Raw genomic sequence first — 11,347 nt, 5'->3', positions numbered from 1 at the left:
AGTTCCTATTCATATCTAGAACATGTAGCACATTTGTGAGAGTAACATTTTCCAGAAGTGAAGATAATTTCTATACTTCATTTTCCAATTACTTTGGACCGCACCTCATTGCCCATTTGGATCTCTTGGTCTCCATCCACTTCATTGTATGTTTTGAACAAAGATTTGTCATATGATAAATACATTGTGGCACAAATATCATACCACCAGCCGGGAACCTTTCCCTTAATTACATTTATTTCTCTCACGGTAGCCACAATATTGTCTTCTTGGATGGAATTTACTTTACTGTCGGAGTTGTTGTGCTTCCGGTGTCTACAATCTTTTAGGTAGTGTTCAGATTTCCTACAAACAAAGCTCCCTCCTTTGGTCTTCTTCTTGAACTTATTAAGATTCCTCGAAGGCTTCATTTTGTTGGATTTTGTTGGCAGTTCGAATTTTTTTACAGTATTTGCTTTGGAAGTGCCCTCACGAAAATCACTTTTATCAGGCATTCTCGACTCTTCCTCAATCCGAAGATTTTTTACAATTGTTCCAGAGAATAATCTTTAGAACTATGCATTATCTTATTCCGGTATCCTTTCCAAGTTTAGAGAAGTTTGGCAATTATAGCCCTACTTTAAAGGTCTCCGATATTTCAATTTTCACCGCCTTCAACTTATTGACAATTACTTGCATTTCATGTATTTGGGGAAGAAGGGGAATATTCTCTAAAAATTTAAAATCAAAGTACTTAAAAATTTAAAATTTCTTTGTACCTTCTTCTTTCGCTTTGTACTTACTTTCGAGCGCATCCCAAATTTCCTTTGCCAAAGTTGTGTTTGTATATAAGTCATACAAACGATCTGATAATGTGTTGAGAATGTGACCGCGGCATATTAACTCATCTTCTTGGTGCTTTTGTCTTTCATTTCTCACCACTTCGATTTTTCCATTCGTTGGTTCCAGTAGTGGTGCAAGATTCAGATCTAGGATGTAGAAGATCTTCAATACAGTAAGAAGAAACTTCAGTTTGTCTTTCCATCGAGTGAAGTTTGTTTCATCGAATCGATCCAACTGCACCAAATCCTGATTCATAAGTTTGATTGTTGTCATCGTTGTCTCACTTTTCCATCGCAGAACTAACGTTTGACATTGTTGGAAATATGGAAATGATGAAGAATAGATCAAAGAAATGTGACAACAAGATGAAATGAAATCATAAAATTGCTAAGAACAAATTCGAAGGCTTGAACGCGGGATCAATGTCCTCAAACATTATTTGTCTCTTCTCCGGTGTTTTCGTGATGCTTAAAGGTACTCCAGCAAATGGTTTGAAGGATTGTAACAAATCTTGTAAAGAATTTCACCAAAGCACAAAGTGAAATTCTCCAAAACTTGAAGAACACGAAGATATGAATGTAAATTAGGATTTGATTGTTCTTAGAATAAAGTATGGATTGTAAGATATTTTTCTAACATCATTCCCTCAAACATGGCTCTCCTATATATAGCCATCGACTAAAAGTATGAAATGGTGCCAAAAAATCAAGTGAAAAGTCAGCAATTTCAAATTTGTAACGATAAAAAATGTCAAAAACCGATCGAAATATTGTACCATACGATCGCATGGTTCACAGTCGTGACCATTTGGTCTCGGCATATGGCCATAGCCATGCAGTCGCATGGACCATTTTTTTTAATAGTTGGTTTTGAACAACCATTCACAGCATCTACATCTACAATATATGCCCCCCGGGGCATATTTCAGTGGTGCAAAGGATAAGGGTGAGGTATACTCAATCTTGCTGGCAGCCGCAGTGTGAGGGTTCGATTCTTGAAACATGAATTGAGATTATTTGTGGGCACCAGTGTACATACAAATCTTGTTCCCTAACCTACTGGAGTACATCCCGTGATTAACCTCTCTCACGATACTCCAGGGACAGGACGGTAGGGGACCCTTAAGGTTGGGGTTCAACCTTTTTTTTCCTTACATCTACAATATATAAAAGAGCAAGATTTGTTACTATTCACAATGCATCATCATTGTGTCATGCTTATGTCAATTTATCCTATTTCTTTTTTCTTTTCTTTTTCTTTTTCTTTTTCTTTTTGGGCCCTCAAGCATGGCGACTTTTTCTTCTGACATTCATTCACCATTTCTACGCACATCCCATTACTTGCTCCATTCTCCATTTTGCCTTTCAATTATACATCATACACATACCTCTCAGTTTTACTCCGTTTTCCATTCTTCATCCCAGTTATACATCACAATCACAAGATTCTTTTGCTATCTTCATTAAAAAATTTGGGGATGGAATTCATAGGTGGAAAAAGGACAGGTAGACCCAAAGGTGAGTTCAACGACAATGGCGGTTTCAAGAAATCGAAGTAATATTTGTTTTTCATTCTTTTTTACACTCGTTATTAGTTCTAGGGCTTTTTTTTTTTCCCTTTTCTTCTTTTTTTTTCAGCTACTTGCAGGTTTTACATTGAACTTTGAGAAGGGAAATCAAAATTCTAGGTTAAAAGTCTGGCATTCCAACATTTGAAAGCTGGGCTTGAGGAAAATTGAATAGAATTAGCTAAACAATATTGTAAACATTTGGCAATTAGAAAGAAAATGGCTCGTTTGGCTTGATGCTATGAAAATCATAGTGTATAATTGGGTTGTTGTTGATTCAAGAGAAGATGGTTATGAGAGGAATAGTTTGTGTATATTAATTTTGACCTTTTCTCATCAATATTATTATTATTTTAAAATTTCAAATTTTAGATGTTATGATTTCTCCCACCTTGAAATAAATCTTTAGGATTACCCTTTTTCCAAGTTTTTTTGTTGTATTAAATTTATGATGTTTGAATTAAATCATATGTAAATGCGTTCTCCACTTGCCAGAGCTCGAGCTGATTATGATTATATCTCATCAAGCTGTTGTTGATCGGCAATAGTGGTATGTGTTTCACGTACTTAACACTTTCACATTCTGATCGAAATGTGTGAACACGCTTTTATATTTGATTTTTGGCTGGGTATTTATATAAAAGCCTAACATATCTTAAGATTTTGCTGATTTACCATGGAATCTCTTCATTTCTTCTGCTGGGTTTTCTTTTCAATACCCAATTTCATTAATGGATCTCACAAGGATACGTGAGGTTGACGAGAATGGCGTCACCCGCATCGCCTATTCTATACCAATAGCTTTCAAATCTCATTAGTCTTAATCTCTCAAGCTCTACAGAAAAGATTATTGTTGAGCACATACGGTGAGTTTTTCTTCATTTAGTTTATGGTGTTGCTCTGTTTCTTGATAGTATTGGATTCTCTATTTTTATTTTCTATTTGTCCTAAAAAAATATGAGACATTGTTTTACCTATCTCTTGATGTAATTTTTGTGGGTTTTGATCCCTTTTTTGTCAGATTCTCTGGTTCTTCATTTTATTGTGTTTCATATGCACTAACGTGCGTTGTTTTCAATTATTGTGTAACATGCTTCTTATTATACATGTTTCAATCCATTCTTTTTACCGTTCTGTATATCTATGCGTATATTATCGTAGATATTTTGATGTTTATGCATTTTTTTTTTTTTTGGTCTTTCTGGATCAACCCTATGAACAGAAGATCACATTTTAATTTGAAGTTTTTGAGTAATTTCCAACCGTTATAGTTACAAATAGCCTTTTCATTATTGATGGATATTGATTGTACCTTTTCCTTGTTATCCTTCTTTGCAAATGTACATTTTGTTGTCTACTTGATGTTTATGGGATTTATTTGGAGGCATGAAATTAATAAGCATGGCAAGCTGACCATACTGGTAGAATAGATAGGCAAAGCCATCAATAGGTAGTTCGCCTATTGATAGCTTAAATTAGAAGAGATTAACAATTGAGAATCTAACAAACTTCACTAGTCTTGAACCAAGCTATCCAGTTTAGTCAATATCCTATGTAAGCAGATAACAAATTTTGGTTTTACTAGACAGAGATCGTTGATTGTAGAAGTTGTGATTATTTATGGTGCTGATTATTTTGTACATTTTGTTTTAATTCATTATAATTAATTCTTTTCAAGTGGAACAAACATTTTTCCTCTTGTTCTACCCATTGTCATTTCATTTAAACAATATTTAAACAAGATTGGTGGCTGTGGTATGGACGTCAGAAGCAAACAAGGGTAATCAACCCTTCTTGTCTTGAATTTTCTTTTTACAAATGTAATAATTAATGTTCCATAATGAGTTTATAAATTCTTACACGATATCTTTGGTTTTGGTAGACACTTTCTGGACCCATTAATGCCCCTGCAAAGCTTCCGAACTGGAACTATGGTGGGTCAAGCATGGGCCAAGCTCTTAGAGAAGACTTTTAAGTCATCTTATAGTAAGCCGTCTTCCATTTAAGATATTTTATAATGAAATATATGCATGCGCATTAATGCATTGCATGACGATGAGACAATCCTCAAACAATTTACAATGATCCATTCAGGAGGGTAAATAACATATTGGTGAGTTATTTTTCCCCTTATTACTAATAAATATTTTGTGTTTAATTATGTTGTTATGTGGATTATATGATATCGCCTTTTCTTTTTGCCTCATAGATCATCTGTGATGCTTACACCCTAGCTAGTGAGCCAATTCCAACTAACAGAAGGAACAGTCTAACCAAAATATTTAGCAATCCTAATGTTGTTGCCGAAAAACCTTGCTTTCATCATTATGTGCCATTTGCGACTCCTCATTTAGTTTACATTTTACAATCCCCAATTTTTTAGAGCTATATCTATAATAGGTATGGTGTTGAGCAAGAATACACCTTGTTGCAAAAGGATGTTGGACCTCAAGTAATTGTTCTGCTTTCGATGATTGCTCATTATTCTCTGTTCATTAAGATTGTGATTACTGAATGGTTTATTTCTTCTTCACCTGATAGATAGTCATCGCCGTCCGATCATCAATCAGTTCTCTTTCTTTTGGAACCGCAAGGTGGCAACTCAGATCGATGGGAGACTAAAATGATGCCTTAATACATCATCCAAACTCCGCTGTCCATGCCCATGCAAGGCTCTTTTTATGATCCTAGCATCCTACCTTTTTATGTTTGTCTATTCGTCATCTTAATCTTTTCAGTTGTTAATAGTGGCGGATCCAGAGGATGGCCGCCCTAGCTGGATCCACCGGGATTTTTTTGGTTAGTAATTGATTAAATTTTTACCTTATATTGTTGATAATTGATTTTATTTTCAAACATCCCTGTAGCTTACTTGGTGAAAGCCAGCTTTAATATATTTCAAATCTTAGGTTCGAATCTTTGTCAATGGACTTGTTATGTATTATTTTTATTCTATAATTTTTACCAAAATTCAATAAGGGAGGGACAATGAGGATTTGAACCCATGATCTCAAGCAAGGGTTGTGGTGAACTTAACCATTATGGTACCACTTGAATTGTGTTACTAAATTTAACAAAATGATATTTGTTAGGTTTTGATTGTTTTAATGCAAACAAATTTAAATATTCGAATTCACACTCTTCCTTTGAATTATAGAAAACTTCACAATAATGTTATTTGATGAGTTCTATTTATTCTTATAACAGAATTATATATATTCATTTTGCACAAAATAATTGCTATATTTATACTTTAGGCCTTGTTCGATTCTCCCTTTTTTTAGAACTACATTTTTCTTTCTTCTTTTCATCCATACATTCTTCAATAAAATAATATGACACGTAAATTTAAAATTTTTCTTTATTTTTAGTCACACATTCAGACATTCTCCATCAATTCACCATTCCAAAATGTATTTTTTGAAAAAAAAATCGATACAAAAAGGACTTTTAATATTTTATTGCGGCCAACGGTAGATGGTCAACGACTGACCGTGCTGACTCAAACTCCTGAATTCGCCACTGGTTGTTAATTACCTGAAATCTTGAGAATAAATTTGAATTGAGCCCCTTTTTCTATGAGTTTGATAGGAGTCGTGAGTTAAGTTCTTCTCAGGCTTCCATAAGGATATTTAGATGATGTTATCCATCACCATTTATGTCCAAGAAGATCTAAGTAGAGATCTTGTTGTGAAGTATCTCCTAAAGAAAGAAGGAAATGTTTTTTCATCTATTTGGAGATCTATATATATTTTTTTATATTTTAATTTGTTCATGTGTGAAAGGTTTTTTAACTGAAATTCGTTTGGTTCTTAGCTGTATGAATGCTTAAAAATGATTGTAATAATCTAAACAATGCCTACCTACTATATAGGATGCGTAACCTGCGTAGTGATATCGTTGTGGTCCCTGAAGCCATAGTTAATTCAAACAGGAGGTCACCAGTAAGGTATATACTTTTCTCCAATCTTCTACGTGTGATCATTTTGGGTAAAAAATTTTGAGCAGTCAAACTTCCACTGTTATGCTCTTAATTCAATTAGAGAAGAAATCTCACAAATTGAGAAAGAAAATGCTGATGTTGATAACAATGTTTTCAAGGTAAATGCGTTCCTTTGGGTCGACCTTTGCGGCTGTTTGATGAAAGCTGGGTTTACAATTCTTATATGTCCCATTTGTATACATTATTTTGATGATGACATCTGCTATTTCATGAAAGTCAATTTACAAAATGACTCCGTATCGTTAAAAATATAAAATAAATTAATCAATCTACATGGTTAAGTATTTAGATGTCCTAAAATAATTTATCCTTTTTAACAAAATCACTTGTTAAATTATAACAGTGATCGTGCAATGCACGATTCCTATTAGTATATATAAAATTGTGGATGTAAATAGCGGTACCCAAAAATTATTTCTCAAAGAAACCATTTTCTAGAAACCAAGGATCATATTACAATTCACTTTTACAGTGGTGTTTCTGATGCAGTAGTTTCTAATTCAATTTCAATCAGATTTGGGAAACCCAGATTTAATAGTAACTAGGTCAACGATTTCTTACTTTAAATTCCAACCTGGGAATTTCATAAAACCTAGAGAAATTTGTAGAGATTTACTTGCATCTGCAAATAGTAGAGAGTAGAGAGGTGATTTCGTGACACAAAGTTAGTCTCAAGGAAAAAGATGGACGATTCTTGAAGGCATAAAAGAGAAGATGGACGATTCTACACAAGAGGTTAATAATAATAATCATGGGGATAAATATAGTTTTTAAACACGTGTAAGGATGTTGATGTTATATATAAGAATAATACTATTCATAGTCGCTCAATGTGGTAGTCGCTCTATGTGGCATCCTACGTAGCGGTTTGTGATTTGATGTATTAATTTGGTAGTTTTTTCTTGCCATATATATCAAATCACTAACCACCATATACGTGTCACATAGGACGACTGCGATAGTGAGTGATTACAAATAACATTATTCTATATATAATGGGGATGAATATAGTGTTTTTTTTAATGATTTTGAAATTGTTTCAAGAATGTATTTAGAGTGGGATGAATATATAAAATTTGTGTTGATATACGTTGTTTAAATGAAATAATTCAATAAGGGTAATATCGGAATGTAATGTGGATGACAATAGTAATTTTTAAAATTTTAATATTTTTGTAGGGGTGAATATATAAAAACCTTGGATGTAAATAGCCGTACCATTTATTTAAGATTGCTGAAAATATTTTTTATTTGTTAGTCAGAAAAATTATTTTCCAAAATATGAAATTGAGAAATATGAACAATTTCATATTTTGGAATTTGCTAAATTTATTTTAAGAATTATATTTCCGTAAAATACAACAAATTTATGCTAATATGTATTAAATACATATACATTTTAAAGTTAGTGAATTTTACAACAATTTTTTTCCTTGCTGTAAAAGTAAATACAAACAAATAATAAATTGAGATGACAAAACATAGGAGAAAAAATAAAAATAGTTAATGATGTGAACTGAGATTTTTTATATGCTTTTATTTAAATAATTGATAAGAGTTTTCATCTATTGCAAATACTGAAAAACGTAAAAAATATATAAGTTTAACATTGTTTTCAAAAATATCAGAATGAACAAATTTTGAGTATTTTACATAACAAAAAATTGAAAATAACTAGAAAATGTTCTCATATCTTTTGAGGAGAAATTGCAAAATTGATTTTAATCTATAGTTGAAGCAATACGTGTATAAAATTTTGATTCATAACCTTTCATTAATAGTACATAGACATGTGTCAATCAATATCTAGTTACCATTTTTATGAAAAATTGTTAATTTTGCAACTTGCTGTGGCACCCAAAATATTGATGAAACAAGTTTAAAAGGGTCAAGTATGCAACAATCCCCTTTACTATAAAAGAGGCAATCTTATTATACTATTCATTTATGTCCATTCTGTTTCACACTCAAACTGGATTGATTACTGTTCACTAACCAGTTCCCAATTGTTCATACAAAAATTCTCTTCTTTTATACACTTTTTAACTTGGATAATTGGCACAAAACGTCCAAACCTTTTAAGTTTATTGTGGAAAACGTCATTACTTTTCATTTTTTGACATTTTTGTTTTTACCTTCTACTTTTCTTTGCAGAAAACATCATTTTGACCATTTTTAGTGGAAAATGACTAATATAGCTTTATATTAAACAAAGCAAAAGAAAAAAGAAAGAAAAATAAATTATAAATTGCAAATATACTCCCAAACTTTTTAAAAAGTGCAAATGTGTCACAAACTTTTTATTAAAATTGCAAATGAGTCCAGTCATTTAACATACGTTCACCATTATTAAACCTTGACAATCTGGAAATTAAAACCACAAACCCTAAATCAAAATCTGAAAATCAAAACCCATAATTATTCCACTAATTATCTACTCGTTTTTTTAAGTCAACTTCAGGCAGATTGGAGAGAGTGAAAAAATTCACAAGGCCATTTTCATCCTTTTGTATCTTCCCCGTCCCCTCTCTCTCTGGCTTCCTCTGATCTGGCCCCGATCAACTTGAAAATGTTCATTCTGTAGTGGGTGCAACTAGCCACCACGCCGGGAGTATGGGCCTGAAGCACAATGTTCTGAAACCAACACAGGATGCAATGGACTGCTCAGATGATTGAGTTTCGTCTATCAGCAATAGAGAGGAGGGATTGGAATGCCCGATATGCTGGGAATCCTTTAACCTTGTCGCAAACATACCCTGTCTTCTGGTGTGGTAATGTATTATAAAAAAAATTGCATTCTGGGACTACAATGGGCTGTTGTAAAATTTCCTACTTTACCTGCCTGGCTTCCGCTCTTCATATCTTGCCCCTGGTGCATTCTCTTATCACTCCATTTGGTATATTAGGGAAACCTCAAATTTCCTCATAAAAACTTCTTTCTTCTCTGGATGCTCGAAAGCATGAATGGTTTGGACTTAAGCTTTGAATTGGGATTGAGATTTTGATATGGTGTTTTGAATCTAAGGTAGGGACGTTAACAGGGTAGGTGTGGGTAGGGGCACCCTTCCCCACCGCCGTCCCACTGCATAGTTTCCCGCCCCATACTTGCCCCATGTCGAGGTTTGGGTGGGGCACGATTTTTTTTTCTTTTTATTATTTTATTATTTTTATTTTTTTGCTTTTACTTTTTTATGTCCTTCGTTAATAAATATTATTACTTTTTCACCAATTTGTTAAAAGCAACCTATGTTCTTTTTAAAAATAATGATAAATCTATTATTTTTATTTGATAAAAACTTATATTTGAAATTAATATTAAATGGGACGGGGACTATATTTTCCGTATCCATTCCAAACCCATTTCAGGGCAATGACCCTCAACCCATACCCATCCCATGTACCCGGTTAGGAGGATATTCCCAGTCTCATTAAGGGCAGGGCCCACAGGTATCGAGTTGAACAGATTTTTTTTGTAATCCCTAATTCAAGGCATGTTGCACTTGAAACGTAGCAGGTTAATGGAATAATTATGGGTTTTGATTTTCAGATTTTCATTTGGGATGTGTGGTTTTAATTTCCAGATTGTCAAGATTTAATAATGATGAATGTGTGTTAAATGATTGGACTCATTTGCAATTATAATAAAAAGTTTGGGACTCATTTGCACTTTTTAAAAAGTTTGGGAGTATTTTGCAATTTGTGCTTTATATTTCTTTTGTTTTGTTTAAATATAAAGATATATTAGTCATTTTACACTAAAAATGGTGAAAATGATGTTTTTTGCAAAAGAAAAGTGGAAGGTAAGGGTAAAAATGTCAAAAAGTGAAAATGAGGATATTTTCCACAATAAACTTGAAAGATAAGAACGTTTTGTGTCAATAACTTTCTCTTACCTATCCAAAGCTAAAAAAAATGAAGTCAGTGATTTTTCATTCGACTAACCATGAGAGGAATAAGATGAAGGCTTGGGTCGTTACAGATGTGAAAGTTTTATAGCACAATTGATTAATTCGATTTTCGAGTAGCTTAAATTTTCAACTTGTGTAATTTTCTCTGGTCTGCTAGCTTTGTTTCTCTTTCTCATGTTTATTTATTCAATTTTACTTGAGCATGATCTCTTGGCAGAGAAATTAATTAATCAATTCAGATGTAATTCATTTTTTCGTAGTTGACGAATTGACGATGAAATCATATCACTTGAAGTTGCCTTTGTCACTTTTTTTTTTAGCCTGTCACTTTTTTTTTTTTTTTTTTTTTTTTGAGTGTTATTCACTTCTTTTTAAATGTCTATCAATTTTTTGAGTGACAAACTTAGATTTTGATTGTTGTTTTATCACTTTTTGAGTGAGTTACTTTTTTTTTTATTTTTTGTCATTTTTTTAGTGTTTGTCACATTTTTCATCACTTTTTTTTAGTGTTTGTCACTTTTTTTTTTTTAATTATTATCACTTTTTTGAGTGACAAACACTAAATCTTACTAAAATGCACAAATCGTTTCGACACCTCTGCCATGATGAAAACTATAAAATCTAAATTAATTAATCTTCTTGTAATCTGTTGAATTAACATATCTAAGTCATGAATTTGTTTATTATGTTCTTTTTTCTGTCTATGTACATGGAAAAATACCTTCAACATATGTAATTCAAATATACAACGCAATGCAAAAAATTCACTGTAAGAAGACTCAACAAGAATGCACTAACTCTTAGCTTCAAGTATTCAAAATTTGAAGTAAGTTTTACATCGTTTTACATCAAATCTTGCACCAAATTAAAAGTCATCTTTACCATTATATCAAAACTTACACCAAAATCTCACCTAGACAAGGATCTAATCACAATAACAATGATAATGATAATAATAATTTATTGTATTAAAAAATATATAACACAAATACCCTTCATCAATTTGTTTGACAAAAAAAAAAAAAGATTGAAAATTTTGGTATAACA

General features: G+C 32.3%; 1 long non-coding RNA gene across 6 annotated transcripts; it reads left to right on the top strand.

The window, feature by feature from the left end:
* Positions 1-2,109: 2,109 nt before the first annotated feature.
* LOC111369798 lies at positions 2,110-6,668 on the top strand. Of its 6 annotated transcripts, none has more exons than XR_002698273.1 (3): positions 2,110-4,841; positions 4,931-5,188; positions 6,264-6,668. It is a non-coding gene; the product is annotated as an uncharacterized LOC111369798 (long non-coding RNA). The 6 variants fall into 6 exon arrangements; XR_002698271.1 differs by having other exon boundaries at positions 2,110-4,502; positions 4,599-5,188; positions 6,264-6,657; XR_002698272.1 differs by having other exon boundaries at positions 2,110-4,169; positions 4,272-5,188; positions 6,264-6,656.
* Positions 6,669-11,347: the final 4,679 nt, after the last annotated feature.

Source organism: Olea europaea, chromosome 20 (assembly GCF_002742605.1).
Source record: "Olea europaea var. sylvestris chromosome 20, O_europaea_v1, whole genome shotgun sequence".
NCBI lineage: Eukaryota > Viridiplantae > Streptophyta > Magnoliopsida > Lamiales > Oleaceae > Olea > Olea europaea.
The sequence above is the reverse complement of the archived record's forward strand: the minus strand, read 5'-3'. Positions and strand labels throughout refer to the sequence as shown.